Consider the following 16,320-nt stretch of genomic DNA (forward strand, 5'->3'; position numbering starts at 1 on the left):
ATGCAATCTAGGTAAAGTTTGATTTTTGGACATTTAAGAAACTTTGTTAAGTTAAAATACAAATTTACAAAAATCAATTTGAGTAGTTCCTTGGACTCACCTCTTTTCTAATCACCCATCAAATATTAACCATTGGTTGCAATCTCAGCGCCATTTATGGGGATGGGTCTACTTGAAAAAGGTGTTAAATGTTCCACAATCTAACTCACTCACTTGGTCTTTGAACGTTTGCTTTAACTTTATCAAAATTCTTAAATGGCCAAAACTCTAGATTAAATCAATCACACTTCAAGTTTGGGCACTAAAATTGAACAACAACTGATGTGGAGAGCCTCCAGGTGCGCACTTGAAATCGAATCTCACACACTTTTGTTTTGAGCTTAAAACAAACTCACACTCAATCTTGAATGCCTTAAAGAAAATTAATCGATACTTGACGTGGAGGGCCTCCGGGCACGCGAGTTTGCTTTTGTTGACCCTAACTCTTCTTATTGTTTGCATTCTTCAATTGATTTACTTTTGTTGGCACTTCAAGTTGGAATTGAACATTGTCTCTTAAACACGAGTGCTTACAAAGTCTAGATTAGCACACATAAGAGTCAGTTGGTAAAAGAACAAGCGTGTTTTTAAGCCCAAGGTCATCCGAGTCTTCTCTCCCCTTGTCGTCTTTCGAGGCCATCTTGGGTGCATAAGATTAGGATCCAAAACCTTGTTTCTTTTTAGGAGGCCTGCTTGGGGATTTCATCACCCCTTGGACGACCTCAACTCCAGCGCTCCGACGGAGTATAAGAATCGGGAGGTGAATCGAAAGACACCTCTCTTGGGATCAAGATTTTGTCATTCGGGCTAAGCCTCAAGGAACTTTATACCCTTGAGAAGTGAAAGAGGAGAAGTGGGTTACCGCTCCTCTCGGCTGTGTGACATCCTTTTGGTCTCATCTACGGATTTGGGCCTCACGTACCTTGCGTATATCGAGGACTCCCTAGCTAAACCAATTGTCAACCTTGCAGAAAACCATCTAGGATGTTAATGTGTTTGGAGTGACTGATTGAAACATTTGTAGAACATACACACTCCTTGGCGCAAGTATCACATTCTGAGAACCACAAACTTCTATCTGGGTGTTCCTATCTATTGCTTGTTTTTATTTTACTTGTTGAATGAATGTTTGCCAAACTTGGTCAATCCTAGCTTAGGGCACACTTAGTGTAGTCACTGCCTATTTTGGAAGTTGAACAAGTTGAAGCAAAACAATTGAGTTTTTTCCCAAAGCCAAGCAAATTTAGGAATTTATGTCAGAACAACCCAAACCCAAACAGAAGTTTCACAAGGTCAAACTCAAGCCATCTCTAGCATACCAAGAACTTTCAGCCAAGAGAAAAGAAATAACACCAAGCCCATGAATTTCCAAACTCCACAAAGCAGAGGAAAAAGCTACCGACGAAGCACTTCAAGAGGCCTGGTTAGAGCGCACCATAAAATTTAGCCAACATCCAGGAGTTAATCTTGCTTATGCCTTACCAACTAGGCATGATTTCTATGATTAGACACCCTTGTTTCTCTGCATCTTCTTGGATAAGCTTCACTCTAGAGTCATCTTTGTAGAAAAGCCAGCCATCTTAGCTTATCCCCTTAAGCATTATTAGCTCATCCATCTCATTCAGAATCATACCATCTAGCTAGTAATCGAAAATCTGCACATCTAAGCTTTCAAAATTGTTGTCACCTTGCTAAAAGTTTGCCATTCCTAAAATCTTCCAAATCCACCAATCTCACCAAGGTTATCCCTTTGACAGAGCTTTGTCTAAGGTAATCTAGCTTTGTCACTTGTTATCCCTCATCACCTTGAGCTAAAGGTTGGGATTCGCAAGTGGTCAATCTTGTGTTCTTCCTAAAGGATCATCAGTCTATCCTTAAGTTGACACAATCACCACCAAGCTTGCACATAGGAAAGCAGACCTTTTGTGCTTTGACAACATATCTTTGAAGTTAGAATCCCCAACCCGATCCTCCTTAGGTTTTGTCATATAGCTTTGCCTCAACCTAGGAAATCATTTGCATAGAAAAGCCTTCCCCCTTTTGCATCCATCAGCATTATTGAATCTCATCCCTAGGAGCATTTTTCATGCCACCCGTCACTCGCTTAGCAAAGAAGAAAGAAACAATGGAGCCCTATCATTTGGATCGAACAGCCTCACCCCCCTTGAGCACTTAGCCATCCTTCAGCCCAGAGCAAGCTATGCCATCACCTACTGACATTGAAGCTTTCATGAACCAACCAGGAAATGCAGTATTGGTAAATGCCATTATAGACAAAAACAAAGAGACAATCATGGCTAATTTTTGAAGGGACAATGTAGGAACCTTTGACTTTGGAAGACCCCCTCCATTATCAGATCCATCTCACCCATTTTTTGGGCAGCTACCACCACCCATAGGCTCTTATGATCCAAATTATCCTCAATATATTCCAAAAGAAGAGCCTCCAGCCAATCCATATGACCCAACAGACCCAAACATACCATCATCCACCCAAGTTGAAATCTCCATGCCGCAAGCCAACCCAGCCACCACCACTCCATCCTTGGTTCATACCTCTCCACTCCAAACCCCCTTTACCCAAAACATCTCACCGTTCACCCCCTTCACTATTGCTGCTGCTCCCACACCTAGCCTTCCAAATCCACCCATCTCCCAAATTAGTGCTAGCATCTTTGGCCAACCTCAGCAATATACAACAGGGATGCCACCCATGGGGCCAAGTAATCAACTTTTCATCACCCCCAGCTTGTTCACCACAGCCCAAAGCACAATCCCATCATTTCCATTAGGTCTCGAGAGCTCAATACCACCAGCCACAAATCCACAAGATACTACCTTCACTCCACAAAGCTATCAAAACCCACAAGCTACTGCCAATCTTATACCAAGCTCCCAAGTGACCCCAGCTCCCACCACCACTCTACCAAGCTTCCAAATCCAGCCACAAAGCTATCAAACCCCATCAGTTCCATTCCCAAGCTTTCAATTCCCACCACCTCCACCACCAACTAATCCATTACCTCCAATTACCAACTACTTTTCAATGCCACTTCTAGGAGGTAATCCACCACCCCAGCCAACCACCAATTATTTGCAGATGCCATCCCAAATGGGGGCACAACCCACATATATTGGTCAAACCCCACAAGCCCTCCGATCCTTTCCCCAAGCCTCATAACCATCTTATACCTTACCTCCACAAAGCAATCCATTTACCCCATAACCAGCTTATGTTCCTCAATCCCAACCTCAAATCCCATATCAATAGCAAGCCTCGCAGCACATGCAGCAATATGTGCCACCTCCCCCTCAACAACCCGTCATCCAACATGCAGCTGCCCAAACAATGTACAATCCCTATCAGCAAATCCCTCATAACCATCCATATTCAATGGCCCCATCCAGCACATACCTAGCTCAAGGCACTCCTACATTGGGGGCACCCCAACCATCACCTATCAATTCAGAGTGGGAGCAAATGAAGACAGCTCTGAAAGCCATCCAAGAAGGGAATGATCCAAAGAGATTCAAGTTTGAGAATGTGTGTCCTTACCCATTTGACAGAGCCATTACCACGACACCATTTCCCAAACACTTTGAGGTACCTAAATTTGACAAATTCAGAGGAAAAGGAGACCCTTTCACACATATCAAAGAATTTTACATGCATTGCTAGGACGTGGCATACAATGATGTCTTCCTCTTGCGCCTTTTTCCCAAAAGCTTGGTTGGACCAGCTCTTGAATGGTTTTATAGAATCCCCTATGGCACAATTAAAAACTTTGCTGAATTATCTGAGGCATTTGTAGCCCAATATGCCCATCTTGTTGAAACAGAGCTATCAATAGTTGATCTTGTCCACACCAAGCAAAAAGGTGGAGAAAGCCTTGCCGAATACCTGCAAAGATGGCAAACCCTTACCACCCGCATATCCTGCACCTTGCCAGAACGCCATGTGGTGAAAATTTTTATTGATAATGCACATCCCAGGTTGGCTCACCACATGACCATGAACTGTTTGCAGACCTATAAGGATATCAAAGAGAAAGGAATGATCCTTGAGCAAGGACTCATCAAAGATGGTGTGGTAAAGATTTACAAAGAGGCCAACCAAAATCAATCACATTCCAATGACAAGTCTAGGTATTGGAACAAAAACAAGCATGTTGCAACAGATGGGGTTACTGACACCAGACATGTGAATATCGTTGGTCCTTCTCAAAACTAGTCTAGCCCACCATATCAAACAAACAACCAACAAGCTATCAATTACCAACAATGAAATAACCAAAGCTATCAAAACCACAATACAAGACCCAACTTTCAAGGGTCTAACAATCAAGCTAATGCCATCAATGTAGCTGCAGGGCAAAAGCCCAGATTCCAACCCGCACCTAGAAACTATACACCCCTTGGTGAGCCATTGGATGTTATTTTTGAGAAATTGGCTAAGGAAAACCTCATCAAATTTCCTCCTACCCAAAAAATTGATCCAAGCCAATCCAAAGTTGCATGGTACAAGGACAATGAGTATTGCAAGTTCCATAGGGTAAACGGTCACACCACCCTCAGATGCATGAAATTGAAAAACTATGTGCAAGACCTCATTGATCGGAAGGAAATCACTGTTGGTGCCCAAACCTCTCCCAATGCAGGCTTACAGATTTATCAAAATGCTTTTCCTCCACACAACAACCAAAATCCTGGAAAAGCACCTATCCAAAACAACACCAACAACCGCCAGCCAAACCAACAGCATGGGAAGAACAATGACCACACTTCATCCTATATAGACTATGGTAGCCTTATAGGTTGTATATCTAAGAAAGAGCCTTCTGTAAATGTTATCAATATCTGAGGACCAGACAATGAGTGTGTGGTCACCACTCAAAGAGCGCGATTTAACATCGCAGGCCCACCAGTTTCATCAACACCATCAGCTCCATCAAAAAGCCGGTACAATATCTTGGAACACCTTGGGAACATGCCAGCCCAAATATCCATTTTAGACCTTCTCCACACTAGTCCTGTGTACAAAGACATCCTTGACAGTGCTCTCATAGAATCCCGTGTCCCTTCTAATATCAATGCTACTGATTTTCGTAATCTTGTTGGACACCTTTCATCCTCATGTGCCCTATCTTTCAAACCCACCGACATACCCGCGGTCGAGCCAGATCACACCCTTCTGCTTCACATAGCCATCATGGTATCCAATTTTGCCGTAAAAAGAGTAATGATAGATAATGGATCAGCCTTGAACATTTGCACCTAAAATTCATAAAACAAGCTAGGTATACTGAGGTAGATATGATCAGTGAGGTTATCACCATCAAAGCTTATGACAACTTGGAAAGGACCACAGAAGGGACTATTTTGCTACCAATCAAGGTTGGGCCAGTCATTCAAGAGTAATTTTTCCATGTTGTTGATCTAAACCTACCATTTAACATCCTCCTTAGTCGCCCATGGATTCATGCTATGAAGGCCGTTCCATCCACCTACCATCAATGCGTCAAATTTCTGCATCAGGGCACTGAGGTAACCATCCATGCCGATCCAGAACCCTTTGCTTACTGCAATGTGGTTGAAGCTTCATATACAAACCATTTCCCTAGAATAGACATTGGTACAGCCATCGCCAGCTCATCTCACACTTGTAATGACGCAGAAACCATCCTTGCCTCCACCCTATCTACTGTAAAGATCAACAACAAAGGTTGTGGAGAATATAGTCTATCAGATGCATTTGCTGTCGGAGCAATCCCACTTGATCCACATACCCATGGACGGCCAACATATCACAAAGCTAAGGAGATTCCACCTCCTCAATACAAACAGTTTGGCCCAACCACCTTTGTGTCCTCAAAAACCCCTCTTCATGAGGAGCTCACTCCAGATATCAACAATTGGCTACATAAGGATGCACCTCCAAGAAATCAAGCACGCCTTGATCACTTCAGCCAGAAGTATCCCCAACAACATAAGCTCATCACTAAAAAATGGAACTATCAAGGAGGTGGACTAGGACCAGAAGAAAGGGGCATGCAATGTCCCATCGAAGCACATGATTGGGAAATAAAGTTAGGTCTTGGCTTTGGCATACCCACAACTGGGGGCACCAACGAGAATGGTCACACTTTTTTGAACATCCACCGTGACCTTGTCAAAATTGAAGACATTCCTGAGGAAGTTGAAAAGAGAGCCTACGATGATATCCCAGACCAAATCTTCCTAGGAGACTCTGTTCTCCGAGAACTATCCATCCATCTCATTGACCTACCACTTGCTCATCCACAACTCATAGATTGGGACCAACCAAGTGTCATACATATTGATGAGTTCGCATCAGAGGAAGTGCTTCTAAGATTCATGGGAGCCGAAACTCCTCATAAGAAGACAAAGCCAGATTCTGCCTACATCTACAAGCTAGATCCCAAGGGGTATTTTGGAGAAAATCCTCAACCTAGTTTCGATACACCCAAAACTGGAACTAAGGTAAAACCAGGACTAGCTAAGGCAGCAAAGAGAACCCCTCAGCAAGAAAATCCAGAGCCACAAGCAGAACATGAGGATTTAGTATTGCCTCCTCAAGATAATCGACCAGAGGTGTCTTCTATTCTAATAGAGGATACTAGAGAAGTCAACATTGGTTCTTCAGAGATCTCTAGAATTGTTCACATTACTGCATCCGTATCACAAGACCAAGCTGACCTCCTCTTTGAGGTTTTACAAGAGAACATTGGCCGATTTGCATGGTCATATCAGGACATGCCAAGACTTGATCCAAAGCTTGTAGTTCATCATCTTGCAGTCGATCCAAAGATCAAGCCCGTCAGACAAAAGCTTAGAAAAATGCACCCCAAGGTGGCATTACTAGTCAAAGCTGAACTAGAAAGAATGTTAGCTACTAAGGTTATCCGACCTATCGACTACTCAGAATGGATCTCCAACATGGTCCCTGTCACTAAGCCTTCTGGTGACATCAGAATCTGCACTGATTTTAGAGATCTTAACAAAGCTTGTCCAAAGGATGATTTTCCCTTGCCCAACATAGATATGATTGTAGATCTCACAGCTAGACATGAAATTCTGTCCCTTATGGATGGATTTTTCGGGTATAATCAGATCAAGATTGTAGAAGAGGACCAGCATAAGACAGCATTCACTACCCCTTGGGGAACCTTTTGCTACACCATGATGCCTTTTGGCCTAAAGAATGCTAGGGCTACCTATCAAAGAGCTATGACAGTCATTTTCCATGATCTTATCCATAGCATTTTGCAAGATTATGTGGACGATATCCTAGTCAAATCTCACACCTTCATGGATCATCTTGTTGACCTGGAAAAAGTTTTTGATAGGTTGGCCCAATATCATCTCATGCTAAATCCCAAGAAGTGTGTCTTTGGGGTCACATCTGGAAAGCTTCTAGGCTTCATAGTTTCTAAATGAGGTATAGAGATCGACCCCAAAAAGGTCAAGGCTATCTTAGACATGCCTCCTCCCCAGACACTGCGACAGCTTCGCTCTCTTCAGGGGAAACTTCAATCTGTTCGGCGCTTCATCTCCCAACTTGCAGATAAGTGTACACCATTTTCACACTTGCTAAAGAAGAATGAGAACTTCAAGTGGGATCTTTTATGTCAGCGCAACTTTGATCAGCTCAAGCAGTATCTCACCAATCCCCCTATCTTGGTTCCACCAGTTCCTGGTCGTCCCTTGATCTTGTATATATCAGCAACACCTACTGCTTTAGGGGCACTTCTAGCACAACATGATGATTATAGCAGAGAGAGAGCCATCTACTATATTAGTAGAACCGTAGTTGGTTATGAAATCAATTACACTCCTATGGAAAAAGCTTGTTTGGCAGTTGTTTTCTCAACTCAAAAGCTTCGCCATTACATGCTAAGTCATACCATCCAACTAGTCTCCAAGATTGACCCTCTTAAGTATATGCTCTCCAGAACAGCACTTACAGGCCATTTGGCCAAATGGGTTATGCTACTAAGTGAGTTTGACATCCAGTATGTGGACAGAAAGGCAATCAAAGGGCAAGCTATAGCAGATCACCTAGCTGATGCACCTCTAGTAGATGCATATCCTTTGCTCACAGAATTTCCAGATGAGCATATCTGCCTAATTGAAGAACAACCCCCATGGAAGCTTTATTTTGATGGCTCATACACCTCTCATGGATCAGGGGTAGGAATATTATTAGTTACACCTCAAGGAGATTACATTCCAAAAGCCTTCAAGCTACAATTCCCTAGCACCAACAATATAGCAGAATATGAAGCTCTTGTAGCAGGATTAAAGATAGTTGCAGAATGGAATATCACTAAGTTACAAGTCTTTGGTGATTCCCAACTCATTATCAAACAAGTCTTAAATGAATATCAAACCAAAGATGAAAAGCTATTACCCTACAAAGAGCTAGTTGATCAGCTGACCCAGCATTTTACAAAGCTTCAGTTTACACAAGTGCCTCGAATGCAGAACAAGGCAGCAAATGCCATGGCCACTATCGGCTCGCTCTTGGAAATTCCCCAAGAAGCTACGCAGTATGATTTTTTAGTTGAGCAGCTCCTCACACCTGCCTATGCGAATGAGGATTCAAATCGTGTTTGTATCTTGGTTGGTCCCCAATCCCCTTGGTACCATGAAATTCATGCTTACCTTAACGATGGTATCATATCCCCTCACCTCACATGTACCCAACGCCAGAACCTCATCTAAAAATCATCCCGCTATGTTATCATAGCCAATACCCTATATCGTCGGGGTTATCACAATACTCTCTCTCGATGTTTAGATGAAAATGAGGCCGCGATGGCATTAAAAGAAGTACATTCCAAACTTTGCGGTGCCCACACGAGTGGTATTGTCCTAGCATGAAAAATCCTTAGAGCAGGCTACTATTGGCCTACCATTGAAGAAGACTCTTGTGACTTTGTCAGAAAGTGTCTCCCATGTCAGAAGCATGCAAATCTTGTGCATGCTCCAGCACAGGATCTACAGCCTATTGCACCACCTTGGCCTTTCGCTTGTTGGGGCCTTGATCTAGTTGGAACTATCACCCCTCTCTCATCTGATGGACATAAATGGATAATAACAGCTACAGACTATTTCACTAAGTGGGTGGAAGCAGTCCCCCTAGTCTCAGCTATAGGAGTTCAAGTCTCTAAGTTCATCTTGTACCACATTGTTTGCCGCTTCGGTATCCCATCCACCATCTTCATTGACCACGGAGGTAACTTTGAAAATCTCAACATGGAAGAATTATGCACTTCCCTCCGCATCCATCACCACTTTTCTAGCCCATATTTCCCACAAGGTAATGGCCAGGCAGAGGCAACTAATAAAACCCTCCTCAAAATCCTAAAGAAAGTTGTCAATGATTCCGGCCGTGATTGGCACCTTCAAATAAATCTGGCTCTATGGCCTATCAAACTTTCTTCCGTACATCCACAGGCACAACTCCATACTCCCTAGTCTATGGTGTTGAAGCAATATTACCTATAGAAGTTGAACTTCCCTCACTATGCATATCTTTGCGAGGGCAAATCTCAGATGAAGAATACAGAGTAGCTCGACTCACCCAGCTAGATCTCTTAGACAAGAAGAGACAACAAGCCTATGACCATCTCACAGTCTATCAAACTTGTCTCAAAAGGAATTTCAACAAGAAGGTGCTCCCACGACACTTTCAGCTAGGTGACATGGTCCTCAAAGAAAATATGAAAGTCCAAGCAGATCGAGAAAAGAAAGGCAAGTTTGAACCTACATGGCTTGGTCCCTATGTGGTTACTGCCTCCTTTGGCTCCAGAGCCTATCAATTATCTACACCAGAAGGAGAACTCTTGAATGATCCCACTAACATCATTCATCTCAAGAAGTTCTATGCTTGAAGATCCTTGGTATACCCAGCTTTTGAAAAAATACAAAAAAAAAAAAAAATAGTAAAGAGAAATAAGCGTCCAATGGTGAAAACTTGGCAATTCAAGCGCCTTGGATAGGTACCTTGGTGAAAACCTGGTAATTCAGGCACCTTGTGTGCTAAAGACTAATCCATTATCTATCACTATCCTATCCCTCATCCATCCACCCACTATCCCATAAAACACCTGCTTGTTCCCTTGGTGTTCCAATCAAATATCCAAAATCTGATGGAGCTTGCCAATACCTCCTGTACAACTTGTAAATCTTGTACCAAAGCTTGTATTATACCTTGTAAATCTTGTACCATACCTTGTATATATTCGAATCTTGTCCAAAGCTTGTACCATATTCCATCTTGTAAATGATCTTGTATCCTAGCTTGTATCCTATCACATGCACACACAGAATCCCATTTTCCTTAAGCTTTTCACAAACCATCTACCTATCCACCTATCAACTATTATAGACAACCCATCCTTCACAAACATTTCCATCTCACAAAAATCCAAAACATGAACAAACTTGTACATTTGTAACATATCTTGGTCTGTCAGCTTGTACATCCTCTTTAGCTTAGTATCATTGTATCTATCCGGCTTTCGTGTTAGTTCATCCTTGGTCAACATCTTGCACACATCACACACCTTGGTTAGATATTCCAATGCATCTTTTAGCTAGATCTCCTGTCACCAAAGTGTTATCCTTCTTAGTTCAGCTTGCCAGACGCATCACTCATCTAGATCCATTAGCTTAGGTGCTCTCTGATAGATCCTTGCAGGATATAGCTTTCCCCATGTCTGATCTTGGTCCGTTAGTACCTCCTCCTACCCATCTCGTTGGCAAACAGTTCTCTTTTGAATTTTTGCTTTCTTTGGATTTGGGATCTTCCCTTTTGGGTCTTGAAATATCTTTTCCAAGCAATCTCCTTGTTCCCTCCTCAAGGTTGCCATGATCTTCCATATCATGGTATGCTGCGAATGGGGCAATTAGAGCGTAAGGTCTTGATTAGGTCTTTTGCTTGTTTTCTTTTTCTGCTTGTGGGTTACCTAGTGTCGTTTCCACGCTGCTTCCTTTGGGATTCATGTGTGATACTAGTGCAATCCTTGCATGTTTGTTTCGAGTCAGTTTGTCAGTCCTCTGGACGGTTGGTGAAAAGGCCTTGATGTTCTTGGTAACCTTGGCAATTAATCAACAGTCCTATAGCAAATCTAGTGCTCAACTACATGGTGGTACTTCTCTTTGAAGTATCCCCCCGCTCAAAAAGCTTCAATGGATTCCCTTCATCTCCATTATCCCCCATCCACATCCTACACCTGTCGCTCCTACCCCAGCTTATGCATCAGTATCTCTTTGAATCACTCCTCACGCTTAGCTTTAGGGATCCACAATCCTAGTCTTAGGGATCCACCAATCAAATCAATCCACCAAGCCTCATCTTTCGAGATCCATAATCCTAGTCCTAGGGATCCCCGAAACCCATATTCTGCCAATCTGACTCTTTGAAATCTTGTTGCATCAGCTTTATCATTCTATCATCCATCTCCCTACCATGGATTCCTTTTATAGCGCTCCGCTCCTCCATCTCCCCACCCCAATCCTGGAAAGTCTTAAGCTTGATTTACTATTGTGCCTCTGATTTCCCTTTATCATTCTCTTGTAGTGAGAGTTTGAGCTAATTCAGCCCCTTCTCTTCGCCAACCTGCGTCTCAGCTCGCCTCAATTTCTTGTACTTTTCAAGAAGTCGTCGAGCCTAATTTCTCTCCCCGTCGCCTTCTTGAGGGGGCATCATCTAAGTCTAGTCTCTCCTCTTCTTATCTGAGACTGGGGCAACATCGTTGCTAAAACATCTTCCTCATGTCGTCTTCATTCGAACTTCTTTGAAATAGTGTTGTCTCAACACTATGTCAAAGAGGGGCAAAATGTAGACACCTAAATTTGATTACATCGCTTTAGTAATCCTATTTAGTTATCTCTAAAGGCATCATTAATTAAATTCTTATTTAATTAATCCTTTGTCATCCCCTAGTTGATTAATTTAATTAATCATCTATAGTCCTAATTGATAAATAAAATAATCTATTATTTATCAATTAAATCCTATTCTTCTATCTAATTCCAAAAATCCCCATTTATTAAATAAATCTATTTGATAAATGAAATCCTCAAATTCAAAAACCCCTAACCTATCTCTAATCCTCCATTTAGCCTAATCCACCCCATCCACCCATACTAACCAAGCTTAGCCACTAACTCACCCACCCTCATTAATGCCATCCACTTGCACATCTCTAACATCCCTAAGCTAATCCTAAACCCAAGCTTAATCCACCCCCTAATGTTGTCACATTCCTTAAACAAGTTTAAGACTTTCCTAATCCAAACCAAAGTCTCCCCTCAAAAAAACCCAACCACTAAGTCATGAGTGCTCTTACAAAACATAAAGACTCTTACAAGCCCACTCATGACTCTTACACCCATCTTCCACACTCTTCCATCTTCCACACTCATTCCTCTTACATCCCTCTTACATACTCAACCCCACTCATCATGACTTTAACCAACCCTTTACCCTACCCTCTCACACTCATCCTCCTTGTGACAAGTATCACCTTCCCATTGGTTCTAAACAAGCACAATCCATGTGCTCCCCTTTGAGTGCATCTTAGCCCTCCTTAAGCCTTCATCCATCCTTACATCTAAGCCCTCCATCTCTCTACCCCTTAGCCTATAAATTGAATCCCATCCCAAGCCATTTCATCAACAATCTTTGAGCTAAAGTTACCATGCTATTTTGAGAACCAAAGCCATCAATATTACCCTTATAATGCCAAATTGAGAGCTCACAAAGCTACCAATTTTCCATTACCCATCTCCATTGAAGCAACTTTTGAGCATCTTGAGCATACATCCATAGGAAAAGGACACATCTACAGAATCAAGAAAGCATGGATTGTTTTCTCTTGTGAGGTTTGCACTTCTTGTTTGCTTTCTTTGTCTAAGCATATATGTGAATTTAGTTTTTGGTTTGTGAATGTTTACTTTATTTGTTAATGTTCTTTGCACACTGATTCTGGTTCTACATGCACAACATTGTTTCAAGAATTAGTTTGATTTATTATAGAAGCATGACATTACTATAAATAGAAATATCATTTGGTTAGATAATTGCACAGGTCAATTCTAGACTTCTCACATATTTTATTAATTTTATAGGATACACATGGAGAGGGGGGTGCCTCATATTTGGAGATTTTTTGATTCCATCCATGGGAAAGGGGAAGATGATAGAGTAGGAACATGTGTGAAGAGAGCTCTAGTTAAGGAGAAATTGAATATTTAATGAGTAAAGATTCTTGATGCTTGTAGCATTGTTTATTGGTGTAGTTCAACATTATCACAAGGGAGGAATCTTCATTTAAAAATAAATAGGTTCTTTTGGTTGGTTGAGGAAAGGTCCATAGGTGATAAATAAGGTTGTGCTACTATTATAGATTCATAAAAGTTGCATTCATTCTAGAGCTTTGATTCTAGTACATGGAACATTTGGACATAACAGTTCTAGCATATTTTTGTCCTAGTTATTTTCAATGTGATTGGAATGATTGTGAGTCGAGTGAGTGGGTGGATAGATGGGCTCCACATTATATTACTCCATTGTATACCATAAACTCTAGTAGAAAATGATGGCATGGAAAGTTCAGTTGAGCATAACCATCTATTGGATCTTCTTTAGTAGGAAAATGTCTTTGCATTGGTTGCACCACAAGGGAATGATGAGAAATAAGATTATTAGCTAGTAGGTTGTGTAAGAGGTTAAAAAAAACCTTGCACAACTAATTGAAGATGATGATGGATTCAGATAACATATTGGTTTAGTTGTTGTTGCATGAATATGGTTGTAGACATACATGCTTAGAAGGAATGGAATTCTCACATTCAAATACTATCACAAGCACAAAATAATTCTTCAATATATTTAGATATTATTATAGCACTAAATGTAAAGTTTTTGAAGCATCAAGGAAGACCAAAAGTAAAATAACTTTTTACTATTAGTATTGCTGATCATGAAGCGCTATTGAAGACCCTAATGCAAAGAAAGGACCCTAAAGGAACACTCAACTACATATATTTACTTTTTATGCTCTTTTGTTCATAACAATTTGGTGAACCAATGATTATCTTGTTTAAAATAAATTAAATTATTATTATGTAGTCATAATACTAATTGTTTTGTGATATTAGAATGTGGGTACATCATGAAGAGTAGTCATGCATGAAGATAACAACTAAATAATGAGCAAAATGAAGAAAAATTTATATATTTTTGATACTACAAATTTTTACACTACAATTTTTGAAACTATGATTTTTGGTAGTTGTGCATTGATGTAATAATGGTGAAACACTTGAAATTTTGTAAGAATAAACTTTTTGATTTAATGTAACCAACAAGGATGTTTTTAGTTAATGTAATTAATGTCAAGGGAGCTAAAAATTGATGTTTTTACTTAATGCTAGCACCAAACTTGCATTGTTCCTGATGCCAAAAAATTGATAGAGCTAAAAAATAAAGATTTTACTTAATAATAACCCTAGTGACACCCTTTTTCTGATCAAGAAGAGCCTACAACATTCCTAGCCACCTTGTACCAAAGAGTCTCTAAGATGCTCTAAGTGCATTTGGAGATCAATCTTCTAAGGGTCATAACTTAGAGTTCATGGGGGATATTGGTGAAATTTGAAATGCTAGAAGATGGTGATGTTGAGATATATAATAACCTATCTCATTTCAGAGAGGTCACACTCAATTTGGCTTTGGCACAATGGTCTCACTTGATGCCAAAATTTACAGTATGGCTCAGTCCATTAGTGTATCACTATGTAACTTTGAAACTGCTAATGTTGGCATCGAACTGTTAGTACCATTAGCTCTAGATGGGAAGGTAAAACCTATTGAAACCATTATTTGGAATAAAGAGAGCTTACAACATTCGTGACCATCGTGTACCAAAGAGTCTCTAAGGTTCTCTAAGTATGTATGGAGATATATTTTTTGAGGGTCATAACTTCGAGCTCATGGGGGCTATTAGTGAAAATTTGAATGCTACAGGATGGTCATGTCAAGGTCTACAATAATTTATCTCATTTTAGAGATATCATGTTTTTTTGGATTTGGCACAATGATCTTGCTTGATGCCAAAACTTGTAGTCTTCCTTAGTTCATTAGTTCATTACTATGTAACTTTAAAACCAATGACCCTAGCATCAAATTTCTAGTTCCATTAGCTCCAAATAAGTAGGTGAAGCCTAGTGACATGACTATTTTTACCATAGAGCCCCTATAATGTTTACAACCATTACATATTGAAAAATGTTTGAGATGCTCTAAGTGAATTTGGAGATCAATCTTTTGAGGGTCATAACTCAGAGTTGCTAGAGGGTATTGGTGAAACTTCAACTAATACAAGATAGTGATATTGAGGTCTATAATAACATATGTCATTTCAAAGAGATCATATTCCATTTGGATTTTGCATAATGATCATGCCTCATGCCAAAACCTATAGTGTGTGTCAGTTCATTAGTGCATCATTGTGTAACTTTAAAACTGCTAATCTTGTAATCAAATCATTAGTGCTATTAGCTCTGGATGAGTGGGTGAACCCTAGAAACACCCTTGCTTTGACCATAGAGGGCTTAAAATGTTTGTGGCCACCCTAGACCAAAAAGTCTCTAAGATGCTTTAAGTATGTTTATAGATCAATCTTTCGAGGGTTGTAACTCAAAGCTCATGGGGGCTATCAGTGAAAAGTTAAATTCTACAATATGATCATGTTGAGGTCTATAATAACCTATATCATTTTAGATACATCACATTTCATTTGGATTTGATACAATGATATCATCGAATGCCAAAACTTGTAGTGTGCCTCAATTCATTATTACATCACTACATAACTTTGAAACATTGATCCTAGCATAAAGTCTTAAGTTTTTCTAGTTCCAGATGGACAAGTGAACCCTAGTAACACATTTATTCTAACCATGGGGAGCTTCTAATGTTTGCATCTACATCATATAGAAGAGTCTCTAAGATGCTCTAAGTGTGTTTGGAGATCACTCTTATAAGGATCAAAATCAGAGCTTGTGTGGGACATCTTTGAAAATTTTAATGGTATTGGATAGTCCTATTGAGTTCTATAATAACCTATCTCATTTTAGAGAGATCAAATTTTATTTAGATTTGGGACAACTATCTTGCCCAATGCCAAAACATATAGCATGCCTTATTTCATTGGTCCATAGAATCATCAATGTTATTCACTCTAG

The sequence above is a fragment of the Cupressus sempervirens genome, chromosome 1 (genome assembly GCF_028749045.1).
Source record: "Cupressus sempervirens isolate cs-2001-9-10 chromosome 1, ASM2874904v1, whole genome shotgun sequence".
Classification (NCBI taxonomy): domain Eukaryota; kingdom Viridiplantae; phylum Streptophyta; class Pinopsida; order Cupressales; family Cupressaceae; genus Cupressus; species Cupressus sempervirens.